The 22,694-nt window shown below is 42.7% G+C and overlaps 47 non-coding genes across 47 annotated transcripts; all 47 read right to left on the bottom strand.

Annotated features, from left to right (window-relative positions):
- Positions 1 to 58: 58 nt before the first annotated feature.
- LOC134121450 (5S ribosomal RNA) lies at positions 59 to 177 on the bottom strand. Its single transcript, XR_009952991.1, has one exon. It is a non-coding gene; the product is annotated as a 5S ribosomal RNA (ribosomal RNA).
- A 344-nt stretch (positions 178 to 521) lies between these two features.
- Positions 522 to 640, bottom strand: LOC134121288 (5S ribosomal RNA). Its single transcript, XR_009952830.1, has one exon. It is a non-coding gene; the product is annotated as a 5S ribosomal RNA (ribosomal RNA).
- Positions 641 to 979: 339 nt separating this feature from the next.
- On the bottom strand, positions 980 to 1,098 carry LOC134121287 (5S ribosomal RNA). Its single transcript, XR_009952829.1, has one exon. It is a non-coding gene; the product is annotated as a 5S ribosomal RNA (ribosomal RNA).
- Positions 1,099 to 1,494: 396 nt separating this feature from the next.
- Positions 1,495 to 1,613, bottom strand: LOC134122042 (5S ribosomal RNA). The gene has a single exon (XR_009953583.1). It is a non-coding gene; the product is annotated as a 5S ribosomal RNA (ribosomal RNA).
- A 396-nt stretch (positions 1,614 to 2,009) lies between these two features.
- LOC134122041 (5S ribosomal RNA) lies at positions 2,010 to 2,128 on the bottom strand. Its single transcript, XR_009953582.1, has one exon. It is a non-coding gene; the product is annotated as a 5S ribosomal RNA (ribosomal RNA).
- Positions 2,129 to 2,522: 394 nt separating this feature from the next.
- LOC134121286 (5S ribosomal RNA) lies at positions 2,523 to 2,641 on the bottom strand. The gene has a single exon (XR_009952828.1). It is a non-coding gene; the product is annotated as a 5S ribosomal RNA (ribosomal RNA).
- Positions 2,642 to 3,039: 398 nt separating this feature from the next.
- LOC134122275 (5S ribosomal RNA) lies at positions 3,040 to 3,158 on the bottom strand. Its single transcript, XR_009953815.1, has one exon. It is a non-coding gene; the product is annotated as a 5S ribosomal RNA (ribosomal RNA).
- Positions 3,159 to 3,502: 344 nt separating this feature from the next.
- Positions 3,503 to 3,621, bottom strand: LOC134121956 (5S ribosomal RNA). The gene has a single exon (XR_009953497.1). It is a non-coding gene; the product is annotated as a 5S ribosomal RNA (ribosomal RNA).
- Positions 3,622 to 3,960: 339 nt separating this feature from the next.
- Positions 3,961 to 4,079, bottom strand: LOC134121851 (5S ribosomal RNA). The gene has a single exon (XR_009953392.1). It is a non-coding gene; the product is annotated as a 5S ribosomal RNA (ribosomal RNA).
- A 344-nt stretch (positions 4,080 to 4,423) lies between these two features.
- On the bottom strand, positions 4,424 to 4,542 carry LOC134121285 (5S ribosomal RNA). The gene has a single exon (XR_009952827.1). It is a non-coding gene; the product is annotated as a 5S ribosomal RNA (ribosomal RNA).
- Positions 4,543 to 4,881: 339 nt separating this feature from the next.
- LOC134121284 (5S ribosomal RNA) lies at positions 4,882 to 5,000 on the bottom strand. Its single transcript, XR_009952826.1, has one exon. It is a non-coding gene; the product is annotated as a 5S ribosomal RNA (ribosomal RNA).
- Positions 5,001 to 5,344: 344 nt separating this feature from the next.
- LOC134121283 (5S ribosomal RNA) lies at positions 5,345 to 5,463 on the bottom strand. Its single transcript, XR_009952825.1, has one exon. It is a non-coding gene; the product is annotated as a 5S ribosomal RNA (ribosomal RNA).
- A 339-nt stretch (positions 5,464 to 5,802) lies between these two features.
- LOC134121282 (5S ribosomal RNA) lies at positions 5,803 to 5,921 on the bottom strand. Its single transcript, XR_009952824.1, has one exon. It is a non-coding gene; the product is annotated as a 5S ribosomal RNA (ribosomal RNA).
- Positions 5,922 to 6,317: 396 nt separating this feature from the next.
- LOC134122040 (5S ribosomal RNA) lies at positions 6,318 to 6,436 on the bottom strand. Its single transcript, XR_009953581.1, has one exon. It is a non-coding gene; the product is annotated as a 5S ribosomal RNA (ribosomal RNA).
- A 396-nt stretch (positions 6,437 to 6,832) lies between these two features.
- On the bottom strand, positions 6,833 to 6,951 carry LOC134122039 (5S ribosomal RNA). Its single transcript, XR_009953580.1, has one exon. It is a non-coding gene; the product is annotated as a 5S ribosomal RNA (ribosomal RNA).
- Positions 6,952 to 7,345: 394 nt separating this feature from the next.
- On the bottom strand, positions 7,346 to 7,465 carry LOC134122089 (5S ribosomal RNA). The gene has a single exon (XR_009953630.1). It is a non-coding gene; the product is annotated as a 5S ribosomal RNA (ribosomal RNA).
- Positions 7,466 to 7,863: 398 nt separating this feature from the next.
- Positions 7,864 to 7,982, bottom strand: LOC134121281 (5S ribosomal RNA). The gene has a single exon (XR_009952823.1). It is a non-coding gene; the product is annotated as a 5S ribosomal RNA (ribosomal RNA).
- A 339-nt stretch (positions 7,983 to 8,321) lies between these two features.
- On the bottom strand, positions 8,322 to 8,440 carry LOC134122077 (5S ribosomal RNA). The gene has a single exon (XR_009953618.1). It is a non-coding gene; the product is annotated as a 5S ribosomal RNA (ribosomal RNA).
- Positions 8,441 to 8,784: 344 nt separating this feature from the next.
- Positions 8,785 to 8,903, bottom strand: LOC134121280 (5S ribosomal RNA). The gene has a single exon (XR_009952822.1). It is a non-coding gene; the product is annotated as a 5S ribosomal RNA (ribosomal RNA).
- Positions 8,904 to 9,242: 339 nt separating this feature from the next.
- On the bottom strand, positions 9,243 to 9,361 carry LOC134121449 (5S ribosomal RNA). The gene has a single exon (XR_009952990.1). It is a non-coding gene; the product is annotated as a 5S ribosomal RNA (ribosomal RNA).
- Positions 9,362 to 9,705: 344 nt separating this feature from the next.
- LOC134121279 (5S ribosomal RNA) lies at positions 9,706 to 9,824 on the bottom strand. Its single transcript, XR_009952821.1, has one exon. It is a non-coding gene; the product is annotated as a 5S ribosomal RNA (ribosomal RNA).
- Positions 9,825 to 10,163: 339 nt separating this feature from the next.
- LOC134121277 (5S ribosomal RNA) lies at positions 10,164 to 10,282 on the bottom strand. The gene has a single exon (XR_009952819.1). It is a non-coding gene; the product is annotated as a 5S ribosomal RNA (ribosomal RNA).
- A 396-nt stretch (positions 10,283 to 10,678) lies between these two features.
- LOC134122038 (5S ribosomal RNA) lies at positions 10,679 to 10,797 on the bottom strand. Its single transcript, XR_009953579.1, has one exon. It is a non-coding gene; the product is annotated as a 5S ribosomal RNA (ribosomal RNA).
- A 396-nt stretch (positions 10,798 to 11,193) lies between these two features.
- Positions 11,194 to 11,312, bottom strand: LOC134122037 (5S ribosomal RNA). The gene has a single exon (XR_009953578.1). It is a non-coding gene; the product is annotated as a 5S ribosomal RNA (ribosomal RNA).
- A 394-nt stretch (positions 11,313 to 11,706) lies between these two features.
- On the bottom strand, positions 11,707 to 11,825 carry LOC134121276 (5S ribosomal RNA). Its single transcript, XR_009952818.1, has one exon. It is a non-coding gene; the product is annotated as a 5S ribosomal RNA (ribosomal RNA).
- Positions 11,826 to 12,223: 398 nt separating this feature from the next.
- Positions 12,224 to 12,342, bottom strand: LOC134122274 (5S ribosomal RNA). The gene has a single exon (XR_009953814.1). It is a non-coding gene; the product is annotated as a 5S ribosomal RNA (ribosomal RNA).
- A 344-nt stretch (positions 12,343 to 12,686) lies between these two features.
- On the bottom strand, positions 12,687 to 12,805 carry LOC134121275 (5S ribosomal RNA). The gene has a single exon (XR_009952817.1). It is a non-coding gene; the product is annotated as a 5S ribosomal RNA (ribosomal RNA).
- Positions 12,806 to 13,144: 339 nt separating this feature from the next.
- On the bottom strand, positions 13,145 to 13,263 carry LOC134121850 (5S ribosomal RNA). Its single transcript, XR_009953391.1, has one exon. It is a non-coding gene; the product is annotated as a 5S ribosomal RNA (ribosomal RNA).
- Positions 13,264 to 13,607: 344 nt separating this feature from the next.
- On the bottom strand, positions 13,608 to 13,726 carry LOC134121274 (5S ribosomal RNA). Its single transcript, XR_009952816.1, has one exon. It is a non-coding gene; the product is annotated as a 5S ribosomal RNA (ribosomal RNA).
- Positions 13,727 to 14,124: 398 nt separating this feature from the next.
- On the bottom strand, positions 14,125 to 14,243 carry LOC134122273 (5S ribosomal RNA). Its single transcript, XR_009953813.1, has one exon. It is a non-coding gene; the product is annotated as a 5S ribosomal RNA (ribosomal RNA).
- A 344-nt stretch (positions 14,244 to 14,587) lies between these two features.
- On the bottom strand, positions 14,588 to 14,706 carry LOC134121273 (5S ribosomal RNA). The gene has a single exon (XR_009952815.1). It is a non-coding gene; the product is annotated as a 5S ribosomal RNA (ribosomal RNA).
- Positions 14,707 to 15,045: 339 nt separating this feature from the next.
- On the bottom strand, positions 15,046 to 15,164 carry LOC134121272 (5S ribosomal RNA). Its single transcript, XR_009952814.1, has one exon. It is a non-coding gene; the product is annotated as a 5S ribosomal RNA (ribosomal RNA).
- Positions 15,165 to 15,560: 396 nt separating this feature from the next.
- LOC134122036 (5S ribosomal RNA) lies at positions 15,561 to 15,679 on the bottom strand. The gene has a single exon (XR_009953577.1). It is a non-coding gene; the product is annotated as a 5S ribosomal RNA (ribosomal RNA).
- Positions 15,680 to 16,075: 396 nt separating this feature from the next.
- LOC134122034 (5S ribosomal RNA) lies at positions 16,076 to 16,194 on the bottom strand. The gene has a single exon (XR_009953575.1). It is a non-coding gene; the product is annotated as a 5S ribosomal RNA (ribosomal RNA).
- Positions 16,195 to 16,588: 394 nt separating this feature from the next.
- On the bottom strand, positions 16,589 to 16,707 carry LOC134121271 (5S ribosomal RNA). The gene has a single exon (XR_009952813.1). It is a non-coding gene; the product is annotated as a 5S ribosomal RNA (ribosomal RNA).
- Positions 16,708 to 17,105: 398 nt separating this feature from the next.
- On the bottom strand, positions 17,106 to 17,224 carry LOC134122272 (5S ribosomal RNA). The gene has a single exon (XR_009953812.1). It is a non-coding gene; the product is annotated as a 5S ribosomal RNA (ribosomal RNA).
- A 344-nt stretch (positions 17,225 to 17,568) lies between these two features.
- On the bottom strand, positions 17,569 to 17,687 carry LOC134121270 (5S ribosomal RNA). Its single transcript, XR_009952812.1, has one exon. It is a non-coding gene; the product is annotated as a 5S ribosomal RNA (ribosomal RNA).
- Positions 17,688 to 18,026: 339 nt separating this feature from the next.
- Positions 18,027 to 18,145, bottom strand: LOC134121849 (5S ribosomal RNA). Its single transcript, XR_009953390.1, has one exon. It is a non-coding gene; the product is annotated as a 5S ribosomal RNA (ribosomal RNA).
- Positions 18,146 to 18,489: 344 nt separating this feature from the next.
- On the bottom strand, positions 18,490 to 18,608 carry LOC134121269 (5S ribosomal RNA). Its single transcript, XR_009952811.1, has one exon. It is a non-coding gene; the product is annotated as a 5S ribosomal RNA (ribosomal RNA).
- Positions 18,609 to 19,006: 398 nt separating this feature from the next.
- LOC134122294 (5S ribosomal RNA) lies at positions 19,007 to 19,125 on the bottom strand. The gene has a single exon (XR_009953834.1). It is a non-coding gene; the product is annotated as a 5S ribosomal RNA (ribosomal RNA).
- Positions 19,126 to 19,469: 344 nt separating this feature from the next.
- On the bottom strand, positions 19,470 to 19,588 carry LOC134121268 (5S ribosomal RNA). Its single transcript, XR_009952810.1, has one exon. It is a non-coding gene; the product is annotated as a 5S ribosomal RNA (ribosomal RNA).
- A 339-nt stretch (positions 19,589 to 19,927) lies between these two features.
- Positions 19,928 to 20,046, bottom strand: LOC134121848 (5S ribosomal RNA). Its single transcript, XR_009953389.1, has one exon. It is a non-coding gene; the product is annotated as a 5S ribosomal RNA (ribosomal RNA).
- Positions 20,047 to 20,390: 344 nt separating this feature from the next.
- On the bottom strand, positions 20,391 to 20,509 carry LOC134121266 (5S ribosomal RNA). The gene has a single exon (XR_009952808.1). It is a non-coding gene; the product is annotated as a 5S ribosomal RNA (ribosomal RNA).
- Positions 20,510 to 20,848: 339 nt separating this feature from the next.
- Positions 20,849 to 20,967, bottom strand: LOC134121265 (5S ribosomal RNA). Its single transcript, XR_009952807.1, has one exon. It is a non-coding gene; the product is annotated as a 5S ribosomal RNA (ribosomal RNA).
- A 396-nt stretch (positions 20,968 to 21,363) lies between these two features.
- On the bottom strand, positions 21,364 to 21,482 carry LOC134122033 (5S ribosomal RNA). Its single transcript, XR_009953574.1, has one exon. It is a non-coding gene; the product is annotated as a 5S ribosomal RNA (ribosomal RNA).
- Positions 21,483 to 21,878: 396 nt separating this feature from the next.
- LOC134122032 (5S ribosomal RNA) lies at positions 21,879 to 21,997 on the bottom strand. The gene has a single exon (XR_009953573.1). It is a non-coding gene; the product is annotated as a 5S ribosomal RNA (ribosomal RNA).
- A 394-nt stretch (positions 21,998 to 22,391) lies between these two features.
- Positions 22,392 to 22,510, bottom strand: LOC134121264 (5S ribosomal RNA). The gene has a single exon (XR_009952806.1). It is a non-coding gene; the product is annotated as a 5S ribosomal RNA (ribosomal RNA).
- Between the last annotated feature and the right edge of the window lie 184 nt (positions 22,511 to 22,694).

The following is a 22,694-nucleotide window of genomic DNA, read 5'->3' as shown; positions in this document are numbered from 1 at the left end:
CAATTGTGTAGGTGTACAATCTACGGCGCTGGGCGGCTTTCAGAGAGAGAAGTTAAAAAGCTTACGGCACCTGGGATTCCCAAGCGGTCTTCCATCCAGGTACTAACCAGGCCCTGCTCTGCTTAGCTTCCGAGATCAGACGAGATCGGGCGGAACCAGAGAGGTATGGCCGTAAGCTGCTTTTCATCTTTTTCCTAATCCTTTAAAACGTGTCAAAGATAATCAGAAGTTTCTTTTTCTAAAATTGAAGCAGTTCTTAGCATTGGCAAGAGAGGTTCCTAAAGCCTGAAGGTAACTTTACTTTTCTTCACTGGCAATTCTAACATGTTGGGTTAGCACCTGTATTTCAACGGCTAAATTACAAACAACAGTATGCCAATGGTAAATGTTGACCAACACTAATTTAGCAATCATGAAACGGAATCATTTTGGATAATATTGTCTAATTTCCTTTCATATCCAACGTTAAAACAGGTGTACAATCTGCGGCGCTCGGCGGCTTTCGGAGAGAGAAGTGAAAAAGCTTACGGCACCTGGGATTCCCAGGCGGTCTTCCATCCAGGTACTAACCAGGCCCTGCTCTGCTTAGCTTCCGAGATCAGACGAGATCGGGCGGAACCAGAGAGGTATGGCCGTAAGCTGCTTTTTATCTTTTTCCTAATCCTTTATAATGCGTCAATGAATTATGACACGCCTGCCGTTGGCATCTTTGTGTGGGTTAAATAAGGGTATGCAAAGAAGGCTGTGACATCCCATGCCGAAAATTGGATGGACTAGAGAAGACCCGCCCAGGAGTCCCAGCCAATCGGTGAATGGCCATTGCAGTCCCCGCCACCTCAAATGGCCTGACGATGGTATGGACGTAAGCCACCTTTCATCTTCTTCCTATTGCATCTCTTCTACAATGTGAATTTTTTTTTACAATTGTGTAGGTGTACAATCTACGGCGCTGGGCGGCTTTCAGAGAGAGAAGTTAAAAAGCTTACGGCACCTGGGATTCCCAGGCGGTCTTCCATCCAGGTACTAACCAGGCCCTGCTCTGCTTAGCTTCCGAGATCAGACGAGATCGGGCGGAACCAGAGAGGTATGGCCGTAAGCTGCTTTTCATCTTTTTCCTAATCCTTTAAAACGTGTCAAAGATAATCAGAAGTTTCTTTTTCTAAAATTGAAGCAGTTCTTAGCATTGGCAAGAGAGGTTTCTAAAACCTGAAGGTAACTTTACTTTTCTTCACTGGCAATTCTAACATGTTGGGTTAGCACCTGTATTTCAACGGCTAAATTACAAACAAAAGTATGCCAATTGTTAAATGTTGATCAACACTAATTTAGCAACCATGAAACGGAATCATTTTGGATAATATTGTCTAATTGCCTTTCATATCCAACGTTAAAACAACACTAAACATGCATCTCTTCAACAATGTGATATACTTTTTGTAATTTGTAGGTGTACAATCTGCGGCGCTCGGCGGCTTTCGGTGAGAGAAGTGAAAAAGCTTACGGCACCTGGGATTCCCAGGCGGTCTTCCATCCAGGTACTAACCAGGCCCCGCTCTGCTTAGCTTCCGAGATCAGACGAGATCGGGCGGAACCAGAGAGGTATGGCTGTAAGCTGCTTTTTATCTTTTTCCTAATCCTTTAAAACGTGTCAAAGATAATCAGAAGTTTCTTTTTCTAAAATTGAAGCAGTTCTTAGCATTGGCAAGAGAGGTTCCTAAAGCCTGAAGGTAACTTTACTTTTCTTCACTGGCAATTCTAACATGTTGGGTTAGCACCTGTATTTCAACGGCTAAATTACAAACAAAAGTATGCCAATTGTTAAATGTTGATCAACACTAATTTAGCAACCATGAAACGGAATCATTTTGGATAATATTGTCTAATTGCCTTTCATATCCAACGTTAAAACAACACTAAACATGCATCTCTTCAACAATGTGATATACTTTTTGTAATTTGTAGGTGTACAATCTGCGGCGCTCGGCGGCTTTCGGTGAGAGAAGTGAAAAAGCTTACGGCACCTGGGATTCCCAGGCGGTCTTCCATCCAGGTACTAACCAGGCCCCGCTCTGCTTAGCTTCCGAGATCAGACGAGATCGGGCGGAACCAGAGAGGTATGGCTGTAAGCTGCTTTTTATCTTTTTCCTAATCCTTTAAAACGTGTCAAAGATAATCAGAAGTTTCTTTTTCTAAAATTGAAGCAGTTCTTAGCATTGGCAAGAGAGGTTCCTAAAACCTGAAGGTAACTTTACTTTTCTTCACTGGTAAATCTAACATGTTTGGTTAGCACCTGTATTTCAACGGCTAAATTACAAACAATAGTATGCCAATCGTAAAATGTTGATCAACACCAATTTAGCAATCATGAAACGGAATCATTTTGGATAATATTGTCTAATTTCCTTTCATATCCAACGTTAAAACAACACTAAACATGCATCTCTTCAACAATGTGATATACTTTTTGTAATTTGTAGGTGTACAATCTGCGGCGCTCTGCAGCTTTCAGAGAGAAGTGAAAAAGCTTACGGCACCTGGGATTCCCAGGCGGTCTTCCATCCAGGTACTAACCAGGCCCTGCTCTGCTTAGCTTCCGAGATCAGACGAGATCGGGCGGAACCAGAGAGGTATGGCCGTAAGCTGCTTTTTATCTTTTTCCTAATCCTTTATAATGCGTCAAAGATAATCAGAAGAGTTTCTTTTTCTAAAATTGAAGCAGTTCTTAGGATTGGCAAGAGAGGTTTCTAAAGCCTGAAGGTAACTTTACTTTTCTTCACTGGCAATTCTAACATGTTGGGTTAGCACCTGTATTTCAACGGCTAAATTACAAACAAAAGTATGCCAATTGTTAAATGTTGATCAACACTAATTTAGCAACCATGAAACGGAATCATTTTGGATAATATTGTCTAATTGCCTTTCATATCCAACGTTAAAACAACACTAAACATGCATCTCTTCAACAATGTGATATACTTTTTGTAATTTGTAGGTGTACAATCTGCGGCGCTCGGCGGCTTTCGGTGAGAGAAGTGAAAAAGCTTACGGCACCTGGGATTCCCAGGCGGTCTTCCATCCAGGTACTAACCAGGCCCTGCTCTGCTTAGCTTCCGAGAACAGACGAGATCGGGCGGAACCAGAGAGGTATGGACGTAAGCTGCTTTTCATCTTTTTCCTAATCCTTTAAAACGTGTCAAAGATAATCAGAAGTTTCTTTTTCTAAAATTGAAGCAGTTCTTAGCATTGGCAAGAGAGGTTCCTAAAGCCTGAAGGTAACTTTACTTTTCTTCACTGGCAATTCTAACATGTTGGGTTAGCACCTGTATTTCAACGGCTAAATTACAAACAACAGTATGCCAATCGTAAATGTTGACCAACACTAATTTAGCAATCATGAAACGGAATCATTTTGGATAATATTGTCTAATTTCCTTTCATATCCAACGTTAAAACAGGTGTACAATCTGCGGCGCTCGGCGGCTTTCGGAGAGAGAAGTGAAAAAGCTTACGGCACCTGGGATTCCCAGGCGGTCTTCCATCCAGGTACTAACCAGGCCCTGCTCTGCTTAGCTTCCGAGATCAGACGAGATCGGGCGGAACCAGAGAGTTATGGCCGTAAGCTGCTTTTTATCTTTTTCCTAATCCTTTATAATGCGTCAATGAATTATGACACGCCTGCCGTTGGCATCTTTGTGTGGGTTAAATAAGGGTATGCAAAGAAGGCTGTGACATCCCATGCCGAAAATTGGATGGACTAGAGAAGACCCGCCCAGGAGTCCCAGCCAATCGGTGAATGGCCATTGCAGTCCCCGCCACCTCAAATGGCCTGACGATGGTATGGACGTAAGCCACCTTTCATCTTCTTCCTATTGCATCTCTTCTACAATGTGAATTTTTTTTTACAATTGTGTAGGTGTACAATCTACGGCGCTGGGCGGCTTTCAGAGAGAGAAGTGAAAAAGCTTACGGCACCTGGGATTCCCAGGCGGTCTTCCATCCAGGTACTAACCAGGCCCTGCTCTGCTTAGCTTCCGAGATCAGACGAGATCGGGCGGAACCAGAGAGGTATGGACGTAAGCTGCTTTTCATCTTTTTCCTAATCCTTTAAAACGTGTCAAAGATAATCAGAAGTTTCTTTTTCTAAAATTGAAGCAGTTCTTAGCATTGGCAAGAGAGGTTCCTAAAGCCTGAAGGTAACTTTACTTTTCTTCACTGGCAATTCTAACATGTTGGGTTAGCACCTGTATTTCAACGGCTAAATTACAAACAACAGTATGCCAATGGTAAATGTTGACCAACACTAATTTAGCAATCATGAAACGGAATCATTTTGGATAATATTGTCTAATTTCCTTTCATATCCAACGTTAAAACAGGTGTACAATCTGCGGCGCTCGGCGGCTTTCGGAGAGAGAAGTGAAAAAGCTTACGGCACCTGGGATTCCCAGGCGGTCTTCCATCCAGGTACTAACCAGGCCCTGCTCTGCTTAGCTTCCGAGATCAGACGAGATCGGGCGGAACCAGAGAGGTATGGCCGTAAGCTGCTTTTTATCTTTTTCCTAATCCTTTATAATGCGTCAATGAATTATGACACGCCTGCCGTTGGCATCTTTGTGTGGGTTAAATAAGGGTATGCAAAGAAGGCTGTGACATCCCATGCCGAAAATTGGATGGACTAGAGAAGACCCGCCCAGGAGTCCCAGCCAATCGGTGAATGGCCATTGCAGTCCCCGCCACCTCAAATGGCCTGACGATGGTATGGACGTAAGCCACCTTTCATCTTCTTCCTATTGCATCTCTTCTACAATGTGAATTTTTTTTTACAATTGTGTAGGTGTACAATCTACGGCGCTGGGCGGCTTTCAGAGAGAGAAGTTAAAAAGCTTACGGCACCTGGGATTCCCAGGCGGTCTTCCATCCAGGTACTAACCAGGCCCTGCTCTGCTTAGCTTCCGAGATCAGACGAGATCGGGCGGAACCAGAGAGGTATGGCCGTAAGCTGCTTTTCATCTTTTTCCTAATCCTTTAAAACGTGTCAAAGATAATCAGAAGTTTCTTTTTCTAAAATTGAAGCAGTTCTTAGCATTGGCAAGAGAGGTTCCTAAAGCCTGAAGGTAACTTTACTTTTCTTCACTGGCAATTCTAACATGTTGGGTTAGCACCTGTATTTCAACGGCTAAATTACAAACAACAGTATGCCAATGGTAAATGTTGACCAACACTAATTTAGCAATCATGAAACGGAATCATTTTGGATAATATTGTCTAATTTCCTTTCATATTCAACGTTAAAACAGGTGTACAATCTGCGGCGCTCGGCGGCTTTCGGAGAGAGAAGTGAAAAAGCTTACGGCACCTGGGATTCCCAGGCGGTCTTCCATCCAGGTACTAACCAGGCCCTGCTCTGCTTAGCTTCCGAGATCAGACGAGATCGGGCGGAACCAGAGAGGTATGGCCGTAAGCTGCTTTTTATCTTTTTCCTAATCCTTTATAATGCGTCAATGAATTATGACACGCCTGCCGTTGGCATCTTTGTGTGGGTTAAATAAGGGTATGCAAAGAAGGCTGTGACATCCCATGCCGAAAATTGGATGGACTAGAGAAGACCCGCCCAGGAGTCCCAGCCAATCGGTGAATGGCCATTGCAGTCCCCGCCACCTCAAATGGCCTGACGATGGTATGGACGTAAGCCACCTTTCATCTTCTTCCTATTGCATCTCTTCTACAATGTGAATTTTTTTTTACAATTGTGTAGGTGTACAATCTACGGCGCTGGGCGGCTTTCAGAGAGAGAAGTTAAAAAGCTTACGGCACCTGGGATTCCCAGGCGGTCTTCCATCCAGGTACTAACCAGGCCCTGCTCTGCTTAGCTTCCGAGATCAGACGAGATCGGGCGGAACCAGAGAGGTATGGCCGTAAGCTGCTTTTCATCTTTTTCCTAATCCTTTAAAACGTGTCAAAGATAATCAGAAGTTTCTTTTTCTAAAATTGAAGCAGTTCTTAGCATTGGCAAGAGAGGTTTCTAAAACCTGAAGGTAACTTTACTTTTCTTCACTGGCAATTCTAACATGTTGGGTTAGCACCTGTATTTCAACGGCTAAATTACAAACAAAAGTATGCCAATTGTTAAATGTTGATCAACACTAATTTAGCAACCATGAAACGGAATCATTTTGGATAATATTGTCTAATTGCCTTTCATATCCAACGTTAAAACAACACTAAACATGCATCTCTTCAACAATGTGATATACTTTTTGTAATTTGTAGGTGTACAATCTGCGGCGCTCGGCGGCTTTCGGTGAGAGAAGTGAAAAAGCTTACGGCACCTGGGATTCCCAGGCGGTCTTCCATCCAGGTACTAACCAGGCCCCGCTCTGCTTAGCTTCCGAGATCAGACGAGATCGGGCGGAACCAGAGAGGTATGGCTGTAAGCTGCTTTTTATCTTTTTCCTAATCCTTTAAAACGTGTCAAAGATAATCAGAAGTTTCTTTTTCTAAAATTGAAGCAGTTCTTAGCATTGGCAAGAGAGGTTCCTAAAGCCTGAAGGTAACTTTACTTTTCTTCACTGGCAATTCTAACATGTTGGGTTAGCACCTGTATTTCAACGGCTAAATTACAAACAAAAGTATGCCAATTGTTAAATGTTGATCAACACTAATTTAGCAACCATGAAACGGAATCATTTTGGATAATATTGTCTAATTGCCTTTCATATCCAACGTTAAAACAACACTAAACATGCATCTCTTCAACAATGTGATATACTTTTTGTAATTTGTAGGTGTACAATCTGCGGCGCTCGGCGGCTTTCGGTGAGAGAAGTGAAAAAGCTTACGGCACCTGGGATTCCCAGGCGGTCTTCCATCCAGGTACTAACCAGGCCCCGCTCTGCTTAGCTTCCGAGATCAGACGAGATCGGGCGGAACCAGAGAGGTATGGCTGTAAGCTGCTTTTTATCTTTTTCCTAATCCTTTAAAACGTGTCAAAGATAATCAGAAGTTTCTTTTTCTAAAATTGAAGCAGTTCTTAGCATTGGCAAGAGAGGTTCCTAAAACCTGAAGGTAACTTTACTTTTCTTCACTGGTAAATCTAACATGTTTGGTTAGCACCTGTATTTCAACGGCTAAATTACAAACAATAGTATGCCAATCGTAAAATGTTGATCAACACCAATTTAGCAATCATGAAACGGAATCATTTTGGATAATATTGTCTAATTTCCTTTCATATCCAACGTTAAAACAACACTAAACATGCATCTCTTCAACAATGTGATATACTTTTTGTAATTTGTAGGTGTACAATCTGCGGCGCTCTGCAGCTTTCAGAGAGAAGTGAAAAAGCTTACGGCACCTGGGATTCCCTAGGCGGTCTTCCATCCAGGTACTAACCAGGCCCTGCTCTGCTTAGCTTCCGAGATCAGACGAGATCGGGCGGAACCAGAGAGGTATGGCCGTAAGCTGCTTTTTATCTTTTTCCTAATCCTTTATAATGCGTCAAAGATAATCAGAAGAGTTTCTTTTTCTAAAATTGAAGCAGTTCTTAGGATTGGCAAGAGAGGTTTCTAAAGCCTGAAGGTAACTTTACTTTTCTTCACTGGCAATTCTAACATGTTGGGTTAGCACCTGTATTTCAACGGCTAAATTACAAACAAAAGTATGCCAATTGTTAAATGTTGATCAACACTAATTTAGCAACCATGAAACGGAATCATTTTGGATAATATTGTCTAATTGCCTTTCATATCCAACGTTAAAACAACACTAAACATGCATCTCTTCAACAATGTGATATACTTTTTGTAATTTGTAGGTGTACAATCTGCGGCGCTCGGCGGCTTTCGGTGAGAGAAGTGAAAAAGCTTACGGCACCTGGGATTCCCAGGCGGTCTTCCATCCAGGTACTAACCAGGCCCTGCTCTGCTTAGCTTCCGAGATCAGACGAGATCGGGCGGAACCAGAGAGGTATGGCCGTAAGCTGCTTTTTATCTTTTTCCTAATCCTTTATAATGCGTCAATGAATTATGACACGCCTGCCGTTGGCATCTTTGTGTGGGTTAAATAAGGGTATGCAAAGAAGGCTGTGACATCCCATGCCGAAAATTGGATGGACTAGAGAAGACCCGCCCAGGAGTCCCAGCCAATCGGTGAATGGCCATTGCAGTCCCCGCCACCTCAAATGGCCTGACGATGGTATGGACGTAAGCCACCTTTCATCTTCTTCCTATTGCATCTCTTCTACAATGTGAATTTTTTTTTACAATTGTGTAGGTGTACAATCTACGGCGCTGGGCGGCTTTCAGAGAGAGAAGTGAAAAAGCTTACGGTACCTGGGATTCCCAGGCGGTCTTCCATCCAGGTACTAACCAGGCCCTGCTCTGCTTAGCTTCCGAGATCAGACGAGATCGGGCGGAACCAGAGAGGTATGGACGTAAGCTGCTTTTCATCTTTTTCCTAATCCTTTAAAACGTGTCAAAGATAATCAGAAGTTTCTTTTTCTAAAATTGAAGCAGTTCTTAGCATTGGCAAGAGAGGTTCCTAAAGCCTGAAGGTAACTTTACTTTTCTTCACTGGCAATTCTAACATGTTGGGTTAGCACCTGTATTTCAACGGCTAAATTACAAACAACAGTATGCCAATGGTAAATGTTGACCAACACTAATTTAGCAATCATGAAACGGAATCATTTTGGATAATATTGTCTAATTTCCTTTCATATCCAACGTTAAAACAGGTGTACAATCTGCGGCGCTCGGCGGCTTTCGGAGAGAGAAGTGAAAAAGCTTACGGCACCTGGGATTCCCAGGCGGTCTTCCATCCAGGTACTAACCAGGCCCTGCTCTGCTTAGCTTCCGAGATCAGACGAGATCGGGCGGAACCAGAGAGGTATGGCCGTAAGCTGCTTTTTATCTTTTTCCTAATCCTTTATAATGCGTCAATGAATTATGACACGCCTGCCGTTGGCATCTTTGTGTGGGTTAAATAAGGGTATGCAAAGAAGGCTGTGACATCCCATGCCGAAAATTGGATGGACTAGAGAAGACCCGCCCAGGAGTCCCAGCCAATCGGTGAATGGCCATTGCAGTCCCCGCCACCTCAAATGGCCTGACGATGGTATGGACGTAAGCCACCTTTCATCTTCTTCCTATTGCATCTCTTCTACAATGTGAATTTTTTTTTACAATTGTGTAGGTGTACAATCTACGGCGCTGGGCGGCTTTCAGAGAGAGAAGTTAAAAAGCTTACGGCACCTGGGATTCCCAAGCGGTCTTCCATCCAGGTACTAACCAGGCCCTGCTCTGCTTAGCTTCCGAGATCAGACGAGATCGGGCGGAACCAGAGAGGTATGGCCGTAAGCTGCTTTTCATCTTTTTCCTAATCCTTTAAAACGTGTCAAAGATAATCAGAAGTTTCTTTTTCTAAAATTGAAGCAGTTCTTAGCATTGGCAAGAGAGGTTCCTAAAGCCTGAAGGTAACTTTACTTTTCTTCACTGGCAATTCTAACATGTTGGGTTAGCACCTGTATTTCAACGGCTAAATTACAAACAACAGTATGCCAATGGTAAATGTTGACCAACACTAATTTAGCAATCATGAAACGGAATCATTTTGGATAATATTGTCTAATTTCCTTTCATATCCAACGTTAAAACAGGTGTACAATCTGCGGCGCTCGGCGGCTTTCGGAGAGAGAAGTGAAAAAGCTTACGGCACCTGGGATTCCCAGGCGGTCTTCCATCCAGGTACTAACCAGGCCCTGCTCTGCTTAGCTTCCGAGATCAGACGAGATCGGGCGGAACCAGAGAGGTATGGCCGTAAGCTGCTTTTTATCTTTTTCCTAATCCTTTATAATGCGTCAATGAATTATGACACGCCTGCCGTTGGCATCTTTGTGTGGGTTAAATAAGGGTATGCAAAGAAGGCTGTGACATCCCATGCCGAAAATTGGATGGACTAGAGAAGACCCGCCCAGGAGTCCCAGCCAATCGGTGAATGGCCATTGCAGTCCCCGCCACCTCAAATGGCCTGACGATGGTATGGACGTAAGCCACCTTTCATCTTCTTCCTATTGCATCTCTTCTACAATGTGAATTTTTTTTTACAATTGTGTAGGTGTACAATCTACGGCGCTGGGCGGCTTTCAGAGAGAGAAGTTAAAAAGCTTACGGCACCTGGGATTCCCAGGCGGTCTTCCATCCAGGTACTAACCAGGCCCTGCTCTGCTTAGCTTCCGAGATCAGACGAGATCGGGCGGAACCAGAGAGGTATGGCCGTAAGCTGCTTTTCATCTTTTTCCTAATCCTTTAAAACGTGTCAAAGATAATCAGAAGTTTCTTTTTCTAAAATTGAAGCAGTTCTTAGCATTGGCAAGAGAGGTTTCTAAAACCTGAAGGTAACTTTACTTTTCTTCACTGGCAATTCTAACATGTTGGGTTAGCACCTGTATTTCAACGGCTAAATTACAAACAAAAGTATGCCAATTGTTAAATGTTGATCAACACTAATTTAGCAACCATGAAACGGAATCATTTTGGATAATATTGTCTAATTGCCTTTCATATCCAACGTTAAAACAACACTAAACATGCATCTCTTCAACAATGTGATATACTTTTTGTAATTTGTAGGTGTACAATCTGCGGCGCTCGGCGGCTTTCGGTGAGAGAAGTGAAAAAGCTTACGGCACCTGGGATTCCCAGGCGGTCTTCCATCCAGGTACTAACCAGGCCCCGCTCTGCTTAGCTTCCGAGATCAGACGAGATCGGGCGGAACCAGAGAGGTATGGCTGTAAGCTGCTTTTTATCTTTTTCCTAATCCTTTAAAACGTGTCAAAGATAATCAGAAGTTTCTTTTTCTAAAATTGAAGCAGTTCTTAGCATTGGCAAGAGAGGTTCCTAAAGCCTGAAGGTAACTTTACTTTTCTTCACTGGCAATTCTAACATGTTGGGTTAGCACCTGTATTTCAACGGCTAAATTACAAACAAAAGTATGCCAATTGTTAAATGTTGATCAACACTAATTTAGCAACCATGAAACGGAATCATTTTGGATAATATTGTCTAATTGCCTTTCATATCCAACGTTAAAACAACACTAAACATGCATCTCTTCAACAATGTGATATACTTTTTGTAATTTGTAGGTGTACAATCTGCGGCGCTCGGCGGCTTTCGGTGAGAGAAGTGAAAAAGCTTACGGCACCTGGGATTCCCAGGCGGTCTTCCATCCAGGTACTAACCAGGCCCCGCTCTGCTTAGCTTCCGAGATCAGACGAGATCGGGCGGAACCAGAGAGGTATGGCTGTAAGCTGCTTTTTATCTTTTTCCTAATCCTTTAAAACGTGTCAAAGATAATCAGAAGTTTCTTTTTCTAAAATTGAAGCAGTTCTTAGCATTGGCAAGAGAGGTTCCTAAAACCTGAAGGTAACTTTACTTTTCTTCACTGGTAAATCTAACATGTTTGGTTAGCACCTGTATTTCAACGGCTAAATTACAAACAATAGTATGCCAATCGTAAAATGTTGATCAACACCAATTTAGCAATCATGAAACGGAATCATTTTGGATAATATTGTCTAATTTCCTTTCATATCCAACGTTAAAACAACACTAAACATGCATCTCTTCAACAATGTGATATACTTTTTGTAATTTGTAGGTGTACAATCTGCGGCGCTCTGCAGCTTTCAGAGAGAAGTGAAAAAGCTTACGGCACCTGGGATTCCCAGGCGGTCTTCCATCCAGGTACTAACCAGGCCCTGCTCTGCTTAGCTTCCGAGATCAGACGAGATCGGGCGGAACCAGAGAGGTATGGCCGTAAGCTGCTTTTTATCTTTTTCCTAATCCTTTATAATGCGTCAAAGATAATCAGAAGAGTTTCTTTTTCTAAAATTGAAGCAGTTCTTAGGATTGGCAAGAGAGGTTTCTAAAGCCTGAAGGTAACTTTACTTTTCTTCACTGGCAATTCTAACATGTTGGGTTAGCACCTGTATTTCAACGGCTAAATTACAAACAAAAGTATGCCAATTGTTAAATGTTGATCAACACTAATTTAGCAACCATGAAACGGAATCATTTTGGATAATATTGTCTAATTGCCTTTCATATCCAACGTTAAAACAACACTAAACATGCATCTCTTCAACAATGTGATATACTTTTTGTAATTTGTAGGTGTACAATCTGCGGCGCTCGGCGGCTTTCGGTGAGAGAAGTGAAAAAGCTTACGGCACCTGGGATTCCCAGGCGGTCTTCCATCCAGGTACTAACCAGGCCCTGCTCTGCTTAGCTTCCGAGAACAGACGAGATCGGGCGGAACCAGAGAGGTATGGACGTAAGCTGCTTTTCATCTTTTTCCTAATCCTTTAAAACGTGTCAAAGATAATCAGAAGTTTCTTTTTCTAAAATTGAAGCAGTTCAATGCATTGGCAAGAGAGGTTCCTAAAGCCTGAAGGTAACTTTACTTTTCTTCACTGGCAATTCTAACATGTTGGGTTAGCACCTGTATTTCAACGGCTAAATTACAAACAACAGTATGCCAATCGTAAATGTTGACCAACACTAATTTAGCAATCATGAAACGGAATCATTTTGGATAATATTGTCTAATTTCCTTTCATATCCAACGTTAAAACAGGTGTACAATCTGCGGCGCTCGGCGGCTTTCGGAGAGAGAAGTGAAAAAGCTTACGGCACCTGGGATTCCCAGGCGGTCTTCCATCCAGGTACTAACCAGGCCCTGCTCTGCTTAGCTTCCGAGATCAGACGAGATCGGGCGGAACCAGAGAGGTATGGCCGTAAGCTGCTTTTTATCTTTTTCCTAATCCTTTATAATGCGTCAATGAATTATGACACGCCTGCCGTTGGCATCTTTGTGTGGGTTAAATAAGGGTATGCAAAGAAGGCTGTGACATCCCATGCCGAAAATTGGATGGACTAGAGAAGACCCGCCCAGGAGTCCCAGCCAATCGGTGAATGGCCATTGCAGTCCCCGCCACCTCAAATGGCCTGACGATGGTATGGACGTAAGCCACCTTTCATCTTCTTCCTATTGCATCTCTTCTACAATGTGAATTTTTTTTTACAATTGTGTAGGTGTACAATCTACGGCGCTGGGCGGCTTTCAGAGAGAGAAGTGAAAAAGCTTACGGCACCTGGGATTCCCAGGCGGTCTTCCATCCAGGTACTAACCAGGCCCTGCTCTGCTTAGCTTCCGAGATCAGACGAGATCGGGCGGAACCAGAGAGGTATGGACGTAAGCTGCTTTTCATCTTTTTCCTAATCCTTTAAAACGTGTCAAAGATAATCAGAAGTTTCTTTTTCTAAAATTGAAGCAGTTCTTAGCATTGGCAAGAGAGGTTCCTAAAGCCTGAAGGTAACTTTACTTTTCTTCACTGGCAATTCTAACATGTTGGGTTAGCACCTGTATTTCAACGGCTAAATTACAAACAACAGTATGCCAATCGTAAATGTTGACCAACACTAATTTAGCAATCATGAAACGGAATCATTTTGGATAATATTGTCTAATTTCCTTTCATATCCAACGTTAAAACAGGTGTACAATCTGCGGCGCTCGGCGGCTTTCGGAGAGAGAAGTGAAAAAGCTTACGGCACCTGGGATTCCCAGGCGGTCTTCCATCCAGGTACTAACCAGGCCCTGCTCTGCTTAGCTTCCGAGATCAGACGAGATCGGGCGGAACCAGAGAGGTATGGCCGTAAGCTGCTTTTTATCTTTTTCCTAATCCTTTATAATGCGTCAAAGATAATCAGAAGAGTTTCTTTTTCTAAAATTGAAGCAGTTCTTAGGATTGGCAAGAGAGGTTTCTAAAGCCTGAAGGTAACTTTACTTTTCTTCACTGGCAATTCTAACATGTTGGGTTAGCACCTGTATTTCAACGGCTAAATTACAAACAAAAGTATGCCAATTGTTAAATGTTGATCAACACTAATTTAGCAACCATGAAACGGAATCATTTTGGATAATATTGTCTAATTGCCTTTCATATCCAACGTTAAAACAACACTAAACATGCATCTCTTCAACAATGTGATATACTTTTTGTAATTTGTAGGTGTACAATCTGCGGCGCTCGGCGGCTTTCGGTGAGAGAAGTGAAAAAGCTTACGGCACCTGGGATTCCCAGGCGGTCTTCCATCCAGGTACTAACCAGGCCCTGCTCTGCTTAGCTTCCGAGAACAGACGAGATCGGGCGGAACCAGAGAGGTATGGACGTAAGCTGCTTTTCATCTTTTTCCTAATCCTTTAAAACGTGTCAAAGATAATCAGAAGTTTCTTTTTCTAAAATTGAAGCAGTTCTTAGCATTGGCAAGAGAGGTTCCTAAAGCCTGAAGGTAACTTTACTTTTCTTCACTGGCAATTCTAACATGTTGGGTTAGCACCTGTATTTCAACGGCTAAATTACAAACAACAGTATGCCAATCGTAAATGTTGACCAACACTAATTTAGCAATCATGAAACGGAATCATTTTGGATAATATTGTCTAATTTCCTTTCATATCCAACGTTAAAACAGGTGTACAATCTGCGGCGCTCGGCGGCTTTCGGAGAGAGAAGTGAAAAAGCTTACGGCACCTGGGATTCCCAGGCGGTCTTCCATCCAGGTACTAACCAGGCCCTGCTCTGCTTAGCTTCCGAGATCAGACGAGATCGGGCGGAACCAGAGAGGTATGGCCGTAAGCTGCTTTTTATCTTTTTCCTAATCCTTTATAATGCGTCAATGAATTATGACACGCCTGCCGTTGGCATCTTTGTGTGGGTTAAATAAGGGTATGCAAAGAAGGCTGTGACATCCCATGCCGAAAATTGGATGGACTAGAGAAGACCCGCCCAGGAGTCCCAGCCAATCGGTGAATGGCCATTGCAGTCCCCGCCACCTCAAATGGCCTGACGATGGTATGGACGTAAGCCACCTTTCATCTTCTTCCTATTGCATCTCTTCTACAATGTGAATTTTTTTTTACAATTGTGTAGGTGTACAATCTACGGCGCTGGGCGGCTTTCAGAGAGAGAAGTTAAAAAGCTTACGGCACCTGGGATTCCCAGGCGGTCTTCCATCCAGGTACTAACCAGGCCCTGCTCTGCTTAGCTTCCGAGATCAGACGAGATCGGGCGGAACCAGAGAGGTATGGCCGTAAGCTGCTTTTCATCTTTTTCCTAATCCTTTAAAACGTGTCAAAGATAATCAGAAGTTTCTTTTTCTAAAATTGAAGCAGTTCTTAGCATTGGCAAGAGAGGTTTCTAAAACCTGAAGGTAACTTTACTTTTCTTCACTGGCAATTCTAACATGTTGGGTTAGCACCTGTATTTCAACGGCTAAATTACAAACAAAAGTATGCCAATTGTTAAATGTTGATCAACACTAATTTAGCAACCATGAAACGGAATCATTTTGGATAATATTGTCTAATTGCCTTTCATATCCAACGTTAAAACAACACTAAACATGCATCTCTTCAACAATGTGATATACTTTTTGTAATTTGTAGGTGTACAATCTGCGGCGCTCGGCGGCTTTCGGTGAGAGAAGTGAAAAAGCTTACGGCACCTGGGATTCCCAGGCGGTCTTCCATCCAGGTACTAACCAGGCCCCGCTCTGCTTAGCTTCCGAGATCAGACGAGATCGGGCGGAACCAGAGAGGTATGGCTGTAAGCTGCTTTTTATCTTTTTCCTAATCCTTTAAAACGTGTCAAAGATAATCAGAAGTTTCTTTTTCTAAAATTGAAGCAGTTCTTAGCATTGGCAAGAGAGGTTCCTAAAGCCTGAAGGTAACTTTACTTTTCTTCACTGGCAATTCTAACATGTTGGGTTAGCACCTGTATTTCAACGGCTAAATTACAAACAAAAGTATGCCAATTGTTAAATGTTGATCAACACTAATTTAGCAACCATGAAACGGAATCATTTTGGATAATATTGTCTAATTGCCTTTCATATCCAACGTTAAAACAACACTAAACATGCATCTCTTCAACAATGTGATATACTTTTTGTAATTTGTAGGTGTACAATCTGCGGCGCTCGGCGGCTTTCGGTGAGAGAAGTGAAAAAGCTTACGGCACCTGGGATTCCCAGGCGGTCTTCCATCCAGGTACTAACCAGGCCCCGCTCTGCTTAGCTTCCGAGATCAGACGAGATCGGGCGGAACCAGAGAGGTATGGCTGTAAGCTGCTTTTTATCTTTTTCCTAATCCTTTAAAACGTGTCAAAGATAATCAGAAGTTTCTTTTTCTAAAATTGAAGCAGTTCTTAGCATTGGCAAGAGAGGTTCCTAAAACCTGAAGGTAACTTTACTTTTCTTCACTGGTAAATCTAACATGTTTGGTTAGCACCTGTATTTCAACGGCTAAATTACAAACAATAGTATGCCAATCGTAAAATGTTGATCAACACCAATTTAGCAATCATGAAACGGAATCATTTTGGATAATATTGTCTAATTTCCTTTCATATCCAACGTTAAAACAACACTAAACATGCATCTCTTCAACAATGTGATATACTTTTTGTAATTTGTAGGTGTACAATCTGCGGCGCTCTGCAGCTTTCAGAGAGAAGTGAAAAAGCTTACGGCACCTGGGATTCCCAGGCGGTCTTCCATCCAGGTACTAACCAGGCCCTGCTCTGCTTAGCTTCCGAGATCAGACGAGATCGGGCGGAACCAGAGAGGTATGGCCGTAAGCTGCTTTTTATCTTTTTCCTAATCCTTTATAATGCGTCAAAGATAATCAGAAGAGTTTCTTTTTCTAAAATTGAAGCAGTTCTTAGGATTGGCAAGAGAGGTTTCTAAAGCCTGAAGGTAACTTTACTTTTCTTCACTGGCAATTCTAACATGTTGGGTTAGCACCTGTATTTCAACGGCTAAATTACAAACAAAAGTATGCCAATTGTTAAATGTTGATCAACACTAATTTAGCAACCATGAAACGGAATCATTTTGGATAATATTGTCTAATTGCCTTTCATATCCAACGTTAAAACAACACTAAACATGCATCTCTTCAACAATGTGATATACTTTTTGTAATTTGTAGGTGTACAATCTGCGGCGCTCGGCGGCTTTCGGTGAGAGAAGTGAAAAAGCTTACGGCACCTGGGATTCCCAGGCGGTCTTCCATCCAGGTACTAACCAGGCCCTGCTCTGCTTAGCTTCCGAGAACAGACGAGATCGGGCGGAACCAGAGAGGTATGGACGTAAGCTGCTTTTCATCTTTTTCCTAATCCTTTAAAACGTGTCAAAGATAATCAGAAGTTTCTTTTTCTAAAATTGAAGCAGTTCAATGCATTGGCAAGAGAGGTTCCTAAAGCCTGAAGGTAACTTTACTTTTCTTCACTGGCAATTCTAACATGTTGGGTTAGCACCTGTATTTCAACGGCTAAATTACAAACAACAGTATGCCAATCGTAAATGTTGACCAACACTAATTTAGCAATCATGAAACGGAATCATTTTGGATAATATTGTCTAATTTCCTTTCATATCCAACGTTAAAACAGGTGTACAATCTGCGGCGCTCGGCGGCTTTCGGAGAGAGAAGTGAAAAAGCTTACGGCACCTGGGATTCCCAGGCGGTCTTCCATCCAGGTACTAACCAGGCCCTGCTCTGCTTAGCTTCCGAGATCAGACGAGATCGGGCGGAACCAGAGAGGTATGGCCGTAAGCTGCTTTTTATCTTTTTCCTAATCCTTTATAATGCGTCAATGAATTATGACACGCCTGCCGTTGGCATCTTTGTGTGGGTTAAATAAGGGTATGCAAAGAAGGCTGTGACATCCCATGCCGAAAATTGGATGGACTAGAGAAGACCCGCCCAGGAGTCCCAGCCAATCGGTGAATGGCCATTGCAGTCCCCGCCACCTCAAATGGCCTGACGATGGTATGGACGTAAGCCACCTTTCATCTTCTTCCTATTGCATCTCTTCTACAATGTGAATTTTTTTTTACAATTGTGTAGGTGTACAATCTACGGCGCTGGGCGGCTTTCAGAGAGAGAAGTGAAAAAGCTTACGGCACCTGGGATTCCCAGGCGGTCTTCCATCCAGGTACTAACCAGGCCCTGCTCTGCTTAGCTTCCGAGATCAGACGAGATCGGGCGGAACCAGAGAGGTATGGACGTAAGCTGCTTTTCATCTTTTTCCTAATCCTTTAAAACGTGTCAAAGATAATCAGAAGTTTCTTTTTCTAAAATTGAAGCAGTTCTTAGCATTGGCAAGAGAGGTTCCTAAAGCCTGAAGGTAACTTTACTTTTCTTCACTGGCAATTCTAACATGTTGGGTTAGCACCTGTATTTCAACGGCTAAATTACAAACAACAGTATGCCAATCGTAAATGTTGACCAACACTAATTTAGCAATCATGAAACGGAATCATTTTGGATAATATTGTCTAATTTCCTTTCATATCCAACGTTAAAACAGGTGTACAATCTGCGGCGCTCGGCGGCTTTCGGAGAGAGAAGTGAAAAAGCTTACGGCACCTGGGATTCCCAGGCGGTCTTCCATCCAGGTACTAACCAGGCCCTGCTCTGCTTAGCTTCCGAGATCAGACGAGATCGGGCGGAACCAGAGAGGTATGGCCGTAAGCTGCTTTTTATCTTTTTCCTAATCCTTTATAATGCGTCAAAGATAATCAGAAGAGTTTCTTTTTCTAAAATTGAAGCAGTTCTTAGGATTGGCAAGAGAGGTTTCTAAAGCCTGAAGGTAACTTTACTTTTCTTCACTGGCAATTCTAACATGTTGGGTTAGCACCTGTATTTCAACGGCTAAATTACAAACAAAAGTATGCCAATTGTTAAATGTTGATCAACACTAATTTAGCAACCATGAAACGGAATCATTTTGGATAATATTGTCTAATTGCCTTTCATATCCAACGTTAAAACAACACTAAACATGCATCTCTTCAACAATGTGATATACTTTTTGTAATTTGTAGGTGTACAATCTGCGGCGCTCGGCGGCTTTCGGTGAGAGAAGTGAAAAAGCTTACGGCACCTGGGATTCCCAGGCGGTCTTCCATCCAGGTACTAACCAGGCCCTGCTCTGCTTAGCTTCCGAGAACAGACGAGATCGGGCGGAACCAGAGAGGTATGGCTGTAAGCTGCTTTTTATCTTTTTCCTAATCCTTTAAAACGTGTCAAAGATAATCAGAAGTTTCTTTTTCTAAAATTGAAGCAGTTCAATGCATTGGCAAGAGAGGTTCCTAAAGCCTGAAGGTAACTTTACTTTTCTTCACTGGCAATTCTAACATGTTGGGTTAGCACCTGTATTTCAACGGCTAAATTACAAACAACAGTATGCCAATCGTAAATGTTGACCAACACTAATTTAGCAATCATGAAACGGAATCATTTTGGATAATATTGTCTAATTTCCTTTCATATCCAACGTTAAAACAGGTGTACAATCTGCGGCGCTCGGCGGCTTTCGGAGAGAGAAGTGAAAAAGCTTACGGCACCTGGGATTCCCAGGCGGTCTTCCATCCAGGTACTAACCAGGCCCTGCTCTGCTTAGCTTCCGAGATCAGACGAGATCGGGCGGAACCAGAGAGGTATGGCCGTAAGCTGCTTTTTATCTTTTTCCTAATCCTTTATAATGCGTCAATGAATTATGACACGCCTGCCGTTGGCATCTTTGTGTGGGTTAAATAAGGGTATGCAAAGAAGGCTGTGACATCCCATGCCGAAAATTGGATGGACTAGAGAAGACCCGCCCAGGAGTCCCAGCCAATCGGTGAATGGCCATTGCAGTCCCCGCCACCTCAAATGGCCTGACGATGGTATGGACGTAAGCCACCTTTCATCTTCTTCCTATTGCATCTCTTCTACAATGTGAATTTTTTTTTACAATTGTGTAGGTGTACAATCTACGGCGCTGGGCGGCTTTCAGAGAGAGAAGTGAAAAAGCTTACGGCACCTGGGATTCCCAGGCGGTCTTCCATCCAGGTACTAACCAGGCCCTGCTCTGCTTAGCTTCCGAGATCAGACGAGATCGGGCGGAACCAGAGAGGTATGGACGTAAGCTGCTTTTCATCTTTTTCCTAATCCTTTAAAACGTGTCAAAGATAATCAGAAGTTTCTTTTTCTAAAATTGAAGCAGTTCTTAGCATTGGCAAGAGAGGTTCCTAAAGCCTGAAGGTAACTTTACTTTTCTTCACTGGCAATTCTAACATGTTGGGTTAGCACCTGTATTTCAACGGCTAAATTACAAACAACAGTATGCCAATCGTAAATGTTGACCAACACTAATTTAGCAATCATGAAACGGAATCATTTTGGATAATATTGTCTAATTTCCTTTCATATCCAACGTTAAAACAGGTGTACAATCTGCGGCGCTCGGCGGCTTTCGGAGAGAGAAGTGAAAAAGCTTACGGCACCTGGGATTCCCAGGCGGTCTTCCATCCAGGTACTAACCAGGCCCTGCTCTGCTTAGCTTCCGAGATCAGACGAGATCGGGCGGAACCAGAGAGGTATGGCCGTAAGCTGCTTTTTATCTTTTTCCTAATCCTTTATAATGCGTCAATGAATTATGACACGCCTGCCGTTGGCATCTTTGTGTGGGTTAAATAAGGGTATGCAAAGAAGGCTGTGACATCCCATGCCGAAAATTGGATGGACTAGAGAAGACCCGCCCAGGAGTCCCAGCCAATCGGTGAATGGCCATTGCAGTCCCCGCCACCTCAAATGGCCTGACGATGGTATGGACGTAAGCCACCTTTCATCTTCTTCCTATTGCATCTCTTCTACAATGTGAATTTTTTTTTACAATTGTGTAGGTGTACAATCTACGGCGCTGGGCGGCTTTCAGAGAGAGAAGTTAAAAAGCTTACGGCACCTGGGATTCCCAGGCGGTCTTCCATCCAGGTACTAACCAGGCCCTGCTCTGCTTAGCTTCCGAGATCAGACGAGATCGGGCGGAACCAGAGAGGTATGGCCGTAAGCTGCTTTTCATCTTTTTCCTAATCCTTTAAAACGTGTCAAAGATAATCAGAAGTTTCTTTTTCTAAAATTGAAGCAGTTCTTAGCATTGGCAAGAGAGGTTTCTAAAACCTGAAGGTAACTTTACTTTTCTTCACTGGCAATTCTAACATGTTGGGTTAGCACCTGTATTTCAACGGCTAAATTACAAACAAAAGTATGCCAATTGTTAAATGTTGATCAACACTAATTTAGCAACCATGAAACGGAATCATTTTGGATAATATTGTCTAATTGCCTTTCATATCCAACGTTAAAACAACACTAAACATGCATCTCTTCAACAATGTGATATACTTTTTGTAATTTGTAGGTGTACAATCTGCGGCGCTCGGCGGCTTTCGGTGAGAGAAGTGAAAAAGCTTACGGCACCTGGGATTCCCAGGCGGTCTTCCATCCAGGTACTAACCAGGCCCCGCTCTGCTTAGCTTCCGAGATCAGACGAGATCGGGCGGAACCAGAGAGGTATGGCTGTAAGCTGCTTTTTATCTTTTTCCTAATCCTTTAAAACGTGTCAAAGATAATCAGAAGTTTCTTTTTCTAAAATTGAAGCAGTTCTTAGCATTGGCAAGAGAGGTTCCTAAAGCCTGAAGGTAACTTTACTTTTCTTCACTGGCAATTCTAACATGTTGGGTTAGCACCTGTATTTCAACGGCTAAATTACAAACAAAAGTATGCCAATTGTTAAATGTTGATCAACACTAATTTAGCAACCATGAAACGGAATCATTTTGGATAATATTGTCTAATTGCCTTTCATATCCAACGTTAAAACAACACTAAACATGCATCTCTTCAACAATGTGATATACTTTTTGTAATTTGTAGGTGTACAATCTGCGGCGCTCGGCGGCTTTCGGTGAGAGAAGTGAAAAAGCTTACGGCACCTGGGATTCCCAGGCGGTCTTCCATCCAGGTACTAACCAGGCCCCGCTCTGCTTAGCTTCCGAGATCAGACGAGATCGGGCGGAACCAGAGAGGTATGGCTGTAAGCTGCTTTTTATCTTTTTCCTAATCCTTTAAAACGTGTCAAAGATAATCAGAAGTTTCTTTTTCTAAAATTGAAGCAGTTCTTAGCATTGGCAAGAGAGGTTCCTAAAACCTGAAGGTAACTTTACTTTTCTTCACTGGTAAATCTAACATGTTTGGTTAGCACCTGTATTTCAACGGCTAAATTACAAACAATAGTATGCCAATCGTAAAATGTTGATCAACACCAATTTAGCAATCATGAAACGGAATCATTTTGGATAATATTGTCTAATTTCCTTTCATATCCAACGTTAAAACAACACTAAACATGCATCTCTTCAACAATGTGATATACTTTTTGTAATTTGTAGGTGTACAATCTGCGGCGCTCTGCAGCTTTCAGAGAGAAGTGAAAAAGCTTACGGCACCTGGGATTCCCAGGCGGTCTTCCATCCAGGTACTAACCAGGCCCTGCTCTGCTTAGCTTCCGAGATCAGACGAGATCGGGCGGAACCAGAGAGGTATGGCCGTAAGCTGCTTTTTATCTTTTTCCTAATCCTTTATAATGCGTCAAAGATAATCAGAAGAGTTTCTTTTTCTAAAATTGAAGCAGTTCTTAGGATTGGCAAGAGAGGTTTCTAAAGCCTGAAGGTAACTTTACTTTTCTTCACTGGCAATTCTAACATGTTGGGTTAGCACCTGTATTTCAACGGCTAAAT

This window comes from Pungitius pungitius, unplaced genomic scaffold (assembly GCF_949316345.1).
Source record: "Pungitius pungitius unplaced genomic scaffold, fPunPun2.1 scaffold_28, whole genome shotgun sequence".
Classification (NCBI taxonomy): Eukaryota; Metazoa; Chordata; class Actinopteri; order Perciformes; family Gasterosteidae; genus Pungitius; species Pungitius pungitius.
Note: the sequence above shows the minus strand (reverse complement) of the source record. Positions and strands in the feature narration are given on the sequence as shown.